This window comes from Oryctolagus cuniculus, chromosome 14, assembly GCF_964237555.1.
Source record: "Oryctolagus cuniculus chromosome 14, mOryCun1.1, whole genome shotgun sequence".
Classification (NCBI taxonomy): domain Eukaryota; kingdom Metazoa; phylum Chordata; class Mammalia; order Lagomorpha; family Leporidae; genus Oryctolagus; species Oryctolagus cuniculus.
In genome coordinates, this window is record NC_091445.1 from 36661294 (window position 1) to 36676275 (window position 14982).

The 14982-nt window shown below is 46.4% G+C and overlaps 1 long non-coding RNA gene across 1 annotated transcript in view; it reads left to right on the plus strand.

Moving 5' to 3' along the window:
- Positions 1 to 769: 769 nt before the first annotated feature.
- Positions 770 to 14982, plus strand: part of LOC108178929 (uncharacterized) — a 62488-nt gene continuing 48275 nt past the window's right edge. Inside the window, exons 1-2 of the long non-coding RNA XR_007914340.2 lie at positions 770 to 2836; positions 6647 to 6839. This is a non-coding gene — a long non-coding RNA (uncharacterized lncRNA). The remainder of the gene's footprint in view (positions 2837 to 6646; positions 6840 to 14982) is intronic.

The window sequence follows — 14982 nt, forward strand, 5'->3', positions numbered from 1 at the left end:
GATAGTAGCCAACCCGGGAAGAACCAGCAGCAAACCCGGGGAGGGCCGAGCAGACGAAAGAACAGCGCAGGGTCCTGTGTCGTTCCTCCATGAAGAGGGGGAGCGACAATCTAATATCTTACTTATCTATAAAATGTCAATGGCCCAAAAGAGGCTACTGTCTAAGACAGGTGACTGTGGCTGGTGTCACATGACTAGAAACTACACAGATGTGTTGGGGAGAGGCAAAGCGTGATGAGTTGAAATACTTTTCAGTCTCTTCCCATGGGAGAAAATTCTGGAGCACCACAGTCTTTGAAGAAAATGCTAGAACTACAACATGGTGGAGTAAATAAGTACCTTAGGAAATGCTTTGCAGACTTTATATCACCAAGAATCTCCTTTAAATTTCTTCTACATATTTTTTTTTTTTGGACAGGCAGAGTGGACAGTGAGAGAGAGAGACAGAGAGAAAGGTCTTCCTTTTGCCGTTGGTTCACCCTCCAATGGCCGCCAAGGCCAGCGCGCTGCGGCCAGCGCACTGCGCTGATCCGAAGGCAGGAGCCAGGTGCTTCTCCTGGTCTCCCATGGGGTGCAGGGCCCAAGCACTTGGGCCATCCTCCACTGCCCTCCCTGGCCACAGCAGAGAGCTGGCCTAGAAGAGGGGCAACCGGGACAGAATCTGGCGCCCCGACCGGGACTAGAACCCGGTGTGCTGGCGCCGCAAGGCGGAGGATTAGCCTAGTGAGCCGCGGCGCCGGCTCTATATATTTTTTAAGATCTTCTTATCAAAATGCTGAACTTCCTCAATAATACATTGATTTTTCTCAATTCGTTAATTAAAGTAGTAGGTAGCTCCCAATGAGAACAGTATATCAAAATAAAATAATCAGAGTATCATGAGACTATGAGATAATTCCTTCCAAAGCAAAGGCAGGGCTTGTGCAGCCTCATCTCCTATAATTAGATGCTCCCCATGATATACCGTGAGATTTTGAAAATAGCTCAAGGGCCCCCATTAGCATAGAAAGAGCTGGGACTTGCCCAAGATCACATAGCAAGTGACTGGCAACACTGGATCAGAATCCTGGCCTGGGACCCCAGGTCGGTGCTTGGGAGCATTATGGGCACTCACATGTTAGGTCTGCCTGAGTTACAGACTTAGAGTTCGATGGTAAATACAGGTGTTATTTACTAAACATACAGTACATTTGTGCTAGGTGATTTTCTTACATTTGATCTGATGTCCAAATAACCTTCATAATGGGTATTATGATCTGCGTTTTGCCCAAGAAGAGGCCCAGAGAGGTGGAATAAGTAGTGAAGGCCTCACTGCCAGTGAGCAGCGGAGTCAGGAGTTTCACCCAGGGTTCCCTTCTTCAAAGTTGTCAGATCTTCCTCACCTATTGCTGCCACTGTATCCAGAGCCAGGGCCTTGCATGTGACTTATCCACTGGGAAATTGTGGCCCAGAGTGGTGGTCATTTCCAATTATTCTGATAATGGGACACTTCCCCAAAGTTGGTAGGTGACAAAACACACTGTCTCTTTAACTGAATGTTTATTAGACTCCAGGCTGGGGAGGAGACAATGGCAGGAAGATTGTCCAGAAAGGTGGGTGGGCGGGGACTTCACAGCAGGGAGATATCTCAAACCCTTTCCATAGCCACTCAAGCCCCCTAATTTTCCACTGCGTCTTGGCCTCCTTCCTTAGGTCATGCTCATCTTATACACAAACTATATATTATTTGCATTACCTGGACCTGAGAGCCTTTCTCTCCGGGAATCACATGTTTCCTGGCCATTTTGGAGGACTGTAAACTCTGGGGGCACTGGCAGATGGGGAGCCTCTCACGCAGCGGTCACGAATGTTTAGAAGCTGCAAAGGTCACGTCTGCTGCCTCATGAATATTTGGTTTCTGATAATGGACTTGTGACAAACACCTATCATTTGAATGCTAATTACAATGATTTCTATTTCATCCTCATTGGCTGTCTTATGAGATGATGTTCCAGAAAGTCCCTGGTGGGTGAGAGACGTAGAATCATGTCTGGCGTGGGGCTGTTAGAAGGAAAACAGAACACTTTGTTCTTTTGGCGACCTCCCATGCAACTGACGAATCTGCTGCGCTGGAGAAGTTTTGTTTAAGTAAGGAATGAGGAATGATTCAGTTCATGTGACAGTCTAACTATGATATTTCCAAGATGGGCTGGGAGAGGCCGGACCTCTTTTCTTTACAGAAGGAAAGTGGAGCCTGGTGGGAAAATCATGAACTTGTGAAACTCAGAGACCCGGGTTTTTAACACCAGTGGCATAATTCATTTTATTATTGTTGGTGTAAGTAGTGATAACAACAACAGTAACAGTACCATTTAGTGTTGGCCAGATTTGTGAAGTTTTTGTAGTGATTTCTATTTCACAATGGAGGGGACTGAGGCTTACAGAGTGGACCAGTGAGGGTCCCGGCCGGAATCAGAATTGGATTCAGATGGGTCCAATAAGGAGCGTTTAAGAACAAGCACCTGCAGAGGCAGGGCAGCAGTAAGAGCGTCAACAAGAGGGCACCTGGGGTTGGCAGCTTTGGCAAACCCAGGGCTGAAGGGTGGAGGGAGGACACGGAGGGTGCTGGGTGTGGGGCAGAGCCTGCCTGGCAGGAGCTGGCAGCACAGGGGAGTGCTACAGTGGTCAGAGCTGTGCACCAAGTCAGCGAGAACCGAGAACCAGCCAAGAAACACCTCCACGAGGCTCTCTTTTGTCTCTGCTGTGATCTGCAGGTGCTGCTTGTTAATGAATGCAAAGAACAGCCAGAGACTGCGGGAGCCTGCTGCGGCTTTGCAGATCAACTGTCCACGCACAGGTAATTTAGAGAACGAGAAGGGATGCAGGATTTACACTCTGTAGGGCGGACCCCAGCAGAAATTCAGTTTGGATGATGCCACCCATACATTGAGTGGGACCACAGGGTTTCACACAATGGTGCTTTCTGGAGAGGGCACGCAGCTCCCAAGCAGGTTTGGAAATGGTTTAAGAGAACAGGGAGAGGATGCAGGCCAGGGGGAGAGTTCCCAGGCGCCTTTAAACAGTCTGGGTGGCACCCAGCGGGGAACGCCCAGGCTTCCTCTTCAGCTCACAGAAGAAGGAGAAGAGGAAGGAGTGAGTCCCAAAAGTTGTCAGCAGTCAAACATCAAAACTGGAGCCAGCCCTCGATGACAAGGCGGCCAATGAGACGAAGCAGCGGAGGGAAGTTCAGCGCAGGGCCCCAGAGCAGGCAGCCACCAAGTGGCAGAGCTGGGTTTTCAGCCTTTGGCCAAAACTCATGCCTTTAATATCAGATTAACTGACGCTGTGACCTTGGGCAAATTCCTGAACTGCCCTGAGCCTTGGTTTTCTCATCGGTGAAATGGAGAGAATGACTCTGGGTCTGATGGCCGGCAGGTGCTGGGTGCTGGTGGCGGTTATCATTGTCACCCGTTCGTTTCCGCGGAGATTGTTATGTTGGTATTATTTCCTCTTCCCATCTTGCCTTTCTCTGCCAGCGCTTCGGGGAAGCCTGGCGCTCTAGATTGGACTCCCATTTCCTCATGGAGCGTACCCTTAGTCACCAAGCTACCCCTGTTTCTCCAGTGTTGGGAAAAGCTCATCTGATTCAGCAGACCAGTTTAACACCTGTCTCTCAGAAGGAAGGCAGCATAGCTTTCACTCACTCAGGGGCCTCAGGGGTGTGACGGGGAAGCTGAGAAGTGACAGCAGCCTCTCTCCCTCTGTCCTTGGCCATCAGCTTGACTTTCTAAGACGCTAAGTGAGACAGGCAATTTTTCCTCCAGTGACTAGAACTCTAGTGGTTCTAGAATATTCTACTCTTTACTATCACTCAAGCTCACCTATCCCATGGGCTAAGAGGTGTTTTGCACTTGGTTTCTGCTTCCTCTGCTGAATTAAAACAAACATGTTAGCAACTGTTTTTAAAAAATGTATTTGTTTGCATGAGAGGCAGAGAGAAACAGATGGAGCTCCCTAGTGCTGACTCACTCTCCAAGTGTCTGTAATGGACACAGATAGGCCTGGGGCTAAAACGTGAGTCAGGAACTCAATCCAGGTCTCCCAGGTGGGTAACAGGGATCCAGCAAGGGTCTGCATTGGCAGTATGCTGGAGTTAAGAGCTAGAGCCAGGAATCAAACTCAGGTTCTCCAGTAGGAGGTGTGGGCATCTTCACTGTTCTTAACCATTAACACCAATAGTCTTGGTCCCTAAAGACTGAGTTTTGACATATTGGCATACCAACTAAGCCACTAGTGGTTTATGTATTTTGCTTTAAAAAAAGAGGCCAATAAATTAAGTTATAATAATAAGGAATATTTCTGAAAGAGTTTTGCTGGCAGCCACCTTTTCACGTGTGGGAACTGAAATCACTTCTGAAAAATCCCAGGTCCCCAGACTTCATGTGGACAAATGATCAATTAATTGATGCCATCAACCTTTAGCCTGAGGCTAGGCGAGTACCAGCAGAGAGCTGTTAGGCAGAGAAGCCCATCAGAAAACGGTAACAGGAACTTTCTTTACTGGAAAGAAAATCCTGGCTGTGTGTCCTTCAGCCAGCAGTTCCTTTTGGGAAGAGAACAGATGCTACTCTGGCTCAGTAAAAGGCACAACACAAGTCCTTCTCTTCCTGCTTTTAAAGCCAGAAAGCGCCATCCGTTGCAGGCCAGAACAAGACAGGTGGCGTCCATTAGAATTGGAAATGAGGTGCAGAGATAATGGACTGTGGGATCCACCATGCCAGCCTCGAGGGAGTGGCTCCCCGTCAGAGGGCTGATTGTTCTTCCCTTTTAATGAGGAGGCGCCATAAAATGCACAGCTCCTCATGCCACTTTGATTCTCTAAATTTTATTAATTGTTCTTTTGTGCATTCTCTTTTGCACAATTTGTTTTTGATGAACCACAAGTGTTCACTATAACTGGACTGGGCTGCCTCTGACAGAGACCCTGGGCTTTCTGGGAAGGGACATGGGAGGAAGAGGTTCTGTGGGAGATGATTCCCAAAGCATCTGGAAAGTTCCAGGTCACCTCCTTGGCACAGGCCATCAGCGTCTGGGTGTCTTCAGAGACGGGGAAGGCAGAACAGGAGTTTATGAGTAAAGAGCATGATAGACTCTTTGACCATGGCTGGGTTGGAAAAGGTTGAATTGTGTGGCAGAATGAGGGGATGTGGGCGCTCTATCTCGCCATCCACCCCACCCCTTCGGTGCCTACTCTTTCTTTCTCTTTCATCATAGCATGACACCTTGGCAGCCCCTCACTGCTCTATCTCCCAGGCTTTTTGCTTCATACACAGCAGAATTGGGAGAGTTGGGGCTTGAAGGACAAGACCCATATTTCATGGTTGCCCCCTTTTACAATGCTTCCCATATTTAGATAGCCAACCTCCCAATAGCAACTTCCTGCCTCTCGTGGCTCAGTTAGGGCATCTTAAATTGAAGGAAAGCTTTGAGTTCAGGCCTCAATCTCTCTTAATGGTGTGAAATGTTTTCCAACTCACAGCATGGCAACGTTTGTACTAGCATTTTCACAACATCTGTGCTTGTAACTAAAGCAGGGTGGATAGGATTTCAGTCATCATCAAATAGCTGATGTGGGAACTGTCTAGGTGATGGTGATGGTGATGGTGATGGACAGGAGCTGACAAAGAGGTACAGGTACTAAGTAGACATTCCCAACCTTGATGGGTCAGTTGGAGGGGTACACAAAGGCTGCAGGCATGTATCTCTATGAGTTTCTTTGAATGGGGAGATAAAGAAAGGAAGAAAAGGAGAGAAGCTGCAGGCGGGAGACAGAAGGGAACCTACAGGGGAATTCTAGGGCCTTGCTGCTCAAGGTGTGGTGCTGGGGCCAGCGATGTGAACATCACCAGAGAAAGTACAGGCCTGCCCAAGAACTCGTGGAGGGGGATCCGCATCGTAACAGGATCCCCAGGATTCGTGTGCGCAAGCTGACATTTGGGAAGTGCTGCCCTGGGGCATCCAAAGAGTAAAACAAGATGTGGCCTAACCCATGTCTGCCCGGGACACTGTCGCACGGTAAGACACAGAGCCTGGAGACGTGTGCTTGTTGAGGGAGAAGGAGCAGTTAGAACTCAATCCTCAGGTGACTTTTAGATGATGGAAACCAATGAAAGGGGCTGAGAGAGAAAAGTGTGCAAGAATTACTTGACGCTAAACGTGAGATATGCTGGGAGGTCTCAAAAATAATACTGCGGCTGGGAGAAGGCTGTGGATCATGTGTAACACCCTAGCCCTCTTTGACTTAGTGCTGTCAAGAGGGCCACTACCACTTGGGGCCAGTGCGATGGAAGGGCCTCGGGAAGCCTCAGAGATGTGTGCTGCCGCAAAGATGGTCACTGTAAGGAAAGGATGTAGGCAGTGGGACCCTCTGTAGCCCATGATATGTGTTAACACCGATTTAGAAACCCAAGATCAGAAGGAAATGTGCCTCAGTTTATCCCTGTGCAATTTCATCTTTTACCTTTTTACATTTTTGTACCTGGCAAGCTTTCTACAGCAGAGACAACATAAGTGGTAGTGAAAATCCAGCAAAATGTAAATAGTGCCTCTTTTGCCTGGGAGTGATGTGGAATTCTCTCTTTTCTTCTTTTGTGTCTGTACTGCCTAGATCCTGTCTGTGAGCTGATAAAGCTTTGTAACTAGAAGGAAAACAGCAAGCAGCATGGGATGCGGAAGCAGAAGGCCTGTGTTCTGGACGGACCCTGCTCTGATGGGTGTGTGCTCCATGCTCCTGTACACTTGCTCAGCCTCTCCTGTTCCTGTGGAAGTGGGGTGCTGCCACAGACCTGGGTGGAGGACGAGTAAGTACCACACAGACAACATCGCACTGGTACGTACCACACAGATTTTAGTCCCAAAGCTAGCTTGCAGGCACTGTGAGAGTCCCTTCTCTTTTCCCCCTCCTCCCCTTGGCTCACCTGATGGGAGGTCAATGCAGGGAGCCTATCTTTGGCTGGCTTCAGGGGAAGCCTTGGAATCGTCCTCTCCTTTCCAGAAATGAGTGGAATTTGTAGCCCCAAAGTTGCTCCTCCCCTTGGGTCAATTTGCTGAGATAGAATTCCTGCACTTCTCTAACCAAAATGCGGCCTAGCTGTCAGCCAAGCAGGTGCAACATCTCCTATTAATGCTGTCAGGATCTGGTCACGAGGTCTTTCTATTGAGGCCTCTTTAGGCTGGTTCTTTGGATTTCTGGATGAATAATTATAACCCAGATCTTAGTCAAGAATAACAATTACAACAAAACCAAGAAGGCTGTGTGTCTAAGATATTGAACAGGTTTCTGAAAGCAAGTAAGAAATAGAAGAAGTTGTTAGACCAACTGCTAGGGGGCTTCAGAGCACGGAGCCTGGGAAGTCCTGTAGGGTAGTTGAGTACTGAAACAGACTTGCAGTCTGGGATGTGGCTGATCAGGGCGGTCAGTAAGCTAAGAGGTCCGCATGGCCATAGCTTTCTCCTAATATGAGGGCAGGTGTGACATGTGGACCCGAAGGGCACTGGCTTAGAGGGAGACACGTCTTTCACCCAGCAACCCAGTGCCTGATGACAATCTGGGAAACTTCATGGGACAAAAGCCTCAGGTGACTCCACTTTCAAATTTTGTTCAACCAAGAGGAAGTAGGGCTCGGATCTGGAAAGATTCTGGAAAGATTTTGTGACTTGCAGATGTGGGATGTTCGGCTTTTGTTAAGATAGAACTGTAGCCCAGCTCTTGGACTTAATTCCTAATGGCCTTGATCCTCATCAAATACAAACTAGGCCATTTGTTGACTCATTCACCCTGGTTCATGTCATTGGCTTTGACAGATGGTGGACACTGTGCTGGTCAAAAAATATTTACTGGGTCGGCTCTCCCTGGGGTCTGCTAGGCAGGCTCCCTTCCCCACTCTGTCTCTATAGCCGTTTCATGGCCTCAGCTGGGCAGGGAGGCAGAGAGGCAGCTGGGGAGGAGGAGTGTGGCAGGTGGTGGGAGAACAGAGGCCCTCTTGGGCATACAAGGAGTCCATTAACTCTCGGGATCATCAAGGTGAAGAATGCAAGACAGCCTTTCCTTCCTTCCCCACACCCTTGCCTTTCCGGCTGTCCGCTGCCCTGTCACCACTTTGTTTTTTTCTGGGCTATATTTGATAAATGCAGTTTGTAACTGTGTTAAAAAAAAAAAGAGATTCGTAGTAGAAGTGACACAGTGTATTGTGCTGCAGGTGGGTCTTGAAGGTTAAACTCTGGCTTTTTGTCACTTGGAAGTTTTAATGCACAAGAAAAGATTATGCAGCAATTAATACCCAAAACATTTGAATGACTTTCCTTATTTTCTAGTCATTCAGTTGGAGATGTTTATGTGTACACTTTTTAGAATTTAATGTTGGAAATATGCAAATATAAGTACATTATTTATTTCTACTCATCAGAAGAAGCAAGCACTTAATTCCTGGTGGATAGGAGGCTACTATTGCTTTTCCAAGAGTTTGTCTTTATTTAAAAGATTTATTTATTTGATAGAGTTATACATAGAGAGGGAGAGACAGACAGAGACAGAGACAGAGATCTTCTATCCGCTGATTCACTCCCTGATGGCTGTAATGGCCAGGGCTGGGTCAGGTGGAAGCCAGGAGCCAGGAGCTTCTTCTGGATCTCCTACATGGGTGGCAGGGACCCAAGTACTAGGGCCATCTTCTAGACCATTTGCAAGGAGCTGGATCAGAGGTGGAGCAGCCAGGACATGAACCAGGGCCAATATGGTTGTAGGCAGTGGCTTTACCCACTACATCACAACATCGATCTTGATGATTTTCCTTTGAAAGAAAGATAAACCATCTCTTTGCTTGTGGTGATGGAGCATTGGTGTCATAAATCACCCACACTCTCCAACCCCCATCCTCAAAGCCACTAACAGTATTCCCCTTATGACACCAAGGGATGAAAAGACGTGTTTTACTTTCCAAGTGTTGAGAAAGAAGAACTTGAAGCAGAGGAAAAGGTAGCTCCCAGGAGTCTGGGTCAGCAAAGAGGGTGGTAGGTGGGTGAGTTTCTTTCTTTTTTTTATTTATTTGACAGATAGAGTTAGACAGTGAGAGAGAGAGACAGAAAGAAAGGTCTTCCTTCCGTTGGTTCACCCCCCAAATGGCTGCCACAGCCGGCGCTGCACCAATCTGAAGCCAGGAGCCAGGGACTTCTTCCTGGTCTCCTATGCGGGTGCAGGCACCCAAGCACTTGGGCCATCCTCCACTGCCCTCCTGGGCCACAGCAGAGAGCTGGACTGGAAGAGGAGCAACCGGGACTAGAACCCAGCGCCCATAAGGCATGCTGGTGCCGCAGATGGAAGATTAAGCAAGTGAGCCACGGTGCTGGCCCTGGTGAGTTTCAGTAGTAAAACTTGACCTCTGAGTACTCAGCTCTCTAGAGCATGCTGGAGCTTGGAAGGAAATAACTCAAGAGTTGCATTTGGGTCCTGGACACCAAAACTGATGAGTTCTTGAGGCCAGGTAGGCGTGGAGGGATTACAGCCGCCATTAGGACCACCTGCCTTTGACAAAACAACATCAGTCTGGCAGGAAGTATCTTCGAAGTAATCTCGGTGGGCCGATAATCTGAGGCATCTATCCAGATTCTCATAATAGGGTTTCTGGATTATCAGATTATAGAGTAGGGAAACATTAAAAAAAAAAAAAAAAGACAGAGGTGTGATAAGGATAGTGCAGAGTTGGGGCTGAATTTTTGACATGCTTCAGAAAAATGAAAGTGGAAAAAATCCAAGGATAGACCAAAACGGGTAGAACTAAACTACATGAGAGGAAATATAGTTAAACTATATTCAGATAAATAATAAAGTATTTTAGTAAAAGTATTTCCCAAATATTGCATGGGAAAGCTTATATGTTTACAATATCATTCAGTATTTGGCTGAAACTTGATTCCTGTATTTTTGTTCGACCATATTCTATTAAGTGCAAGATTCACTTTATTTATTTTTGAAATGCACATGCATGTTGTGCGTGCTCTTCTGTGCATATGCTATATTTTATAATAAATTTCTGTTTGAATGAGTTTCTCTTAAATTTTTGAGGAACAATTTATGCCAATTACAAAAACATCGTATTATTTACTCCATCTCCCAACACCTACATGCTTAAGAAATGTACTCATATCTCAGCAGAGATGAAACAACTGAGGTTTACAGGTCAAATAACTTGTCCACAGAGCTGGTAAGTAATAGAACCCTTAGTCCATCAGACCCCAGTATGTGCTCTCAGCACTGTAAAATGCCTGTATTATTAAGGAAAAAAAAAAAAAAAAAAAAAAAAAAAAAAAAAAAAAAAACCAGACCCAACTCCCCAGAGACCCATGGGAAACTTGCAAACATGTTTGTCCTTGGAGCAAGGGATGGTCATTCTTTGGGCAATGAAGTTCACATTAACAAGTTTTTTTAAAAAAAGAACAGGAAAATAAACACTAACACTGACATATCACATATGTTAGACTTATCTGACAAGGATTTTAAAGTCATCATTACAAAATGGTTTGACATGCAAAATGAGCATGCAGGAAACAAAAGAAAAAATAGCATCAGAAAGAAATAGAAGACATAAAAAAGAACCAAGTGAAAATTTTAGAAGTTAAAAATAGGATAACAAAATAAAAAACTTAATGGATTGTCGCTCCCCGTCTTCGTGGAGGAATGACACAGGACCCTGCGCTGTTCTTTTGTCTGCTCGGCCCTCCCCGGGTTTGCTGCTGGTTCTTCCCGGGTTGGCTACCGTCCCTTCCACCTCCGTGGAAGGGCGGTTCCCCCTGCCACATTCCCCACTTCCGCGGGGGAGCGGCACACCGCCGGCCGGCTCTCTCGGGGGCTGCACAGGTGTTCCTTCAGATAGATGTTCCCCTTAGATGTTCCTGGTGCATGTTGGCTCTCCTCCTTTATAGTCCTCTTCCACCAATCCCAACTCTGCTACCCACACGCCGAGTACGCTGCTCTCCTCCAATCAGGAGCAGGATCAGCTCCTGCAGGTCATCACTCAAGTTGGCGAGAGGCAGCTGCATAGAAGTTGTTACTCCCTTCTCAGCGCCATATTGTGGGAGAACAGATGCATAGAATAAGTCTTAATTCCAGTAACAGTCTAGTCCGAGTTGCTCCCCACAATGGATGTGCCCATTGGAGAAGACAGAGGAAAGAATCTGGGAACTTGAAGATAGAACAGTAGAAATTACCTAGTCTGGGGGCTGGCACTGTGGTGCAGTGGGTTAACGTGCTGACCTGAAACGACAGCATCACATGTGGGTGCTGATTCTAGTCCTGGCTGCTCCTCTTCCAGTCCAGCTCTCTGCTGTGGCCCGGGTGTTGCCCAAGTGCTTGGGCCCCTGCACCCACATGGGAGACCAGGAAGAAGCACCTGGCTCCTGGCTTCTTCGGATCAGCACAGCTCCGGCCATTACGGCCAATTTGGGAGTGAATTATCAGATGGAAGACCTTTCTCTCTCTGCCTCTCCTCTCTCTGTGTAACTCTTTCAAATAAATAAATAAATCTTAAAAAAAAAAAAAAAGAACTTACTCAATCTGAGCAATAGTTTTAAAAGACTGAAAATAAATAAAAAATTAATTAACAGAATTTTTCAAAAAACTGAACTACAATGAAAGTCCTCATATTTGTGTTGTTAGAATCTTAGAAAAGAAGGTGGAGCCAGGAGGAGCCAGGAAAGTACTCCATGACATAAAGGTGGAAAACTTCCCAAATTTGGCAAAACTGAGGAAGCCCAAGTGTAATAAATTCAAATAAATCCACACCAACATACATTATAACCAAACTTCAGAAAATAAAGACAAAAACAAAATCTCTTGGAAGCAACAAGAGAGAAATGCCACATAACCCACAGAGGAAAAGCCATTTAAATAACAATGGATTCCCCTTCAGAAACCAGGGAGCCAGAAGGAAGTGCCACAGTTTTTTTGTTTGTTTTCGTTTTTTTTTTTTTTTTTTTTAAGAGCTAAAAGAAAACAACTGTCAGCTCTGAGTCAATGCTCTATGAAATTATTCTGCAGGAAGAGAAATCAATCCTTCATCATTCTCTCGAAGGAAGGAAGGCTAAGAGAGTTTGTCACCAGCAGGCCAACCCTGAACAAATGGCTAAAGCAAGTTCTTGAAACAGAAAGGAGACTATAAAGGAAGGAATCTTAGAACATCTGGAAGGAAGAAAGGATAATGGAAAGAGTAAAAATAGGAGTAAATACAATAGACTCTTTTTCTCCTCTTAAGTTTTCTAAATTATGTTTAATGTTCAAAGCCAGAGGCTTAACATGGTCTGAAGTGGATTTCAGTGCATGGAGAGGGAATATTTGAGACCCTTGTATTGCAGAGTCATGGTGGGAAGGCAGCAGGGGGGCTTACAAATTTCTACATTTCAATCAAAGTAGTAAAACATTGACACCTTAGGTCTTGGTGGTGGTCTGTATTTTGATTGTGATGCTGGTTATAGGAATCTATATACGTGATAAAATAGAATGGAAATATACACATAGTTATAGCCACATCAGTTTCCTGGTTTTAATATTGTGTTAAAGTCAGGAGAACTAAGTGAAGGGTATGTGGAAACTCTCTGTCCTATTTTTGCAATTTCCTGCGAATCTGAAATTATTTCAAAATGAAAGGAGAGAGAGAGAAAGAAAATGAATGAGTGGCCATAGCACTGTAACTCATGTTTTTCCTGGTGTAGTTGTTTGACTTTACGGTGCCTCAGTAAAGCCCAAGTGGTTTTAAAACGTCTGGGTTCAGTTCTTGCTGGATAGAAACGACCACACCAATTGAAGCGAGGCATCTGTGGGTCAGCCTGAAACGAGACAATCTTGTGTCTGGAACACGTCTTGGTTTCCTGTGCTGTTTCCAGGGAATCAATACCTCGATTTTCATTTTCCTAGCCATGTGTAGACAGGACATGGTTTATCTGGAGATGTCCCTTCTCTCTACTTCATCAAAGGACATTGACTGGGTAAATTGAGAAGTCTACACAGATGTACTATGAAGAAACAGGTTGATAAAATTGAGATTCTTTCTTTGGAATTTATTCTGTTTTTTCTTCTGTTTTTCTGTTTTTTTTTTAAAGACTTATTTATTTGAAATAGTGACAGAGAGAGAGGGAGAGAGGAGAGAGAGAGAGAGAGAAGAGAGGAGAGGAGAGGAGAGGAGAGGAGAGGAGAGGAGAGGAGAGGAGAGGAGAGGAGAGGAGAGGAGAGGAGAGGAGAGGAGAGGTCTTTCCTCTGCTGGTTCACTGTCCAGATGACTTGCAAGGCTGGACTTGCAGAGCTGGACAGGATGAAAGCAGAAGCTAGGAACTCCAACCTGCTCTCCCAAATGGTTGGTAAGGGCCCAAGCACTTGGATCATCTTCTGCTACCTTCCCAGGTGCATTAGCAGGAAGTTGGATCAGAAACAGAGTAGCCAGGGCTTGAACCAGCACTGTGACATGGATGCCAGCATCACCAGTGTCAGCTTAACACTGCACCACAGCAGCAGCCCCGCTTTTGTTCTGGCCTTCTGTGCTCCTGACCTGAGCTATCCTGGCCACATACCCAGATCCTTCTCAGCTCCACCTCCAAATTAGATTTCAATTTTCCCAGTCTTTTCTTTATCCATTGCTGTCTTCCTCACCCATATCATTTTCATGACCCATGTGAATTACTTCCCTTTTCTCTTCTTGATCTTCTTTCACTCATCTTGTCCCCTTAAAAGTCATTTTCCATTCAGCAGCCCAGGTGATAAGAACAATGTCCATCAGATTGCATCACACACCTGCTTAGCACCTTAGGGGGCTCCCCTTGCATTTGGAATAGAACTTGCACCTGTTAAGTCATCCTGCAGGTGCCTGCTCATCTCCCTGAGCTCATCCCAGTGACTCACTTTGACTTGGGCTCAGGGGTCATTTTGTTGCTCTTCTACCAGTCAATCCTTGTTACACCTCAAGGCCTCAGCCCTCTCCTTGGAATGGGCCTCCTGCTGCTCTTGGTGCAGGGAGATCTTTCTTTCCATTTGTGATGCCTTTGAAATGTGCTCCATCCAAATGGGCATTTATGATCCCCTGTGTAAAGCAACCCTCATGTCACTGTCTCCCCAGTGTATCAGTCTAGATAATTTCTCCATAGAATTATTTATGCTTTATGATTATCCGATTTCTTTTCTTGCTTTCCATCATTCCTTTAGCATCTGAGGCCTGTGAGCACTGGAATATTGCCTCCCTATTCACTGCAGTAGCCGGGGCTTATTAGACATTCCTTGAATGAATGATACACTATGAACTCTAAGCTGGCAGGGACCTTCTTGCCCTAAGACAAGAGGTCCCTTGGGGACATTTGGAGGGTCTTGAGGGAAGACAGTGATGGTGTTCATCTGATACATGTATGCCAGCCCTCCAGTTTGTAGAGCTGTTTGCACCTACAGCTGTGGCAAGTGGCGAGGACACCATCACTTCCATTCACCAGCTAAGAAGCAGAGAGGTTCCTCCGGGGCACCTGGACAAGTAGCAGGCAGATATGGAATCCTGCCAGGACAGGTCAGCTCCTCGGCTCAGGCCGGGTGGCAAGTACTTTGGAACAAGATGCTCGGTCACCGCAGCCGCTGTGCAGCCCCTGCTGGTTACCCAGCAGCAGAGGCTTCTGGTGGGCCAGCAGCAGATCCTGTTCCATGAATATTTCACAAAGCTAAGAAAATGAATTCCCGGGGAAGGAAGAAGCCTCGAAGAAGCAACCGAGACATCCGGAGTGATGCGCAGGGAAGAGACAGAAGCAAGAAGGTAGATGGCAAAGAAATGAACATGAAACATTTTATTTAAATGAGCTGGGGTCTTGGAGGCTCAAGCATTTGTTGACCCAACCCGGAGACGTCAAGAGCAGACCCAGTCTCGTTCCTGTGAGAGCAGCCCTGGCTGAGAGCGCAGAGCGGGAGTGTTCCCTCTGAAAGCTCCC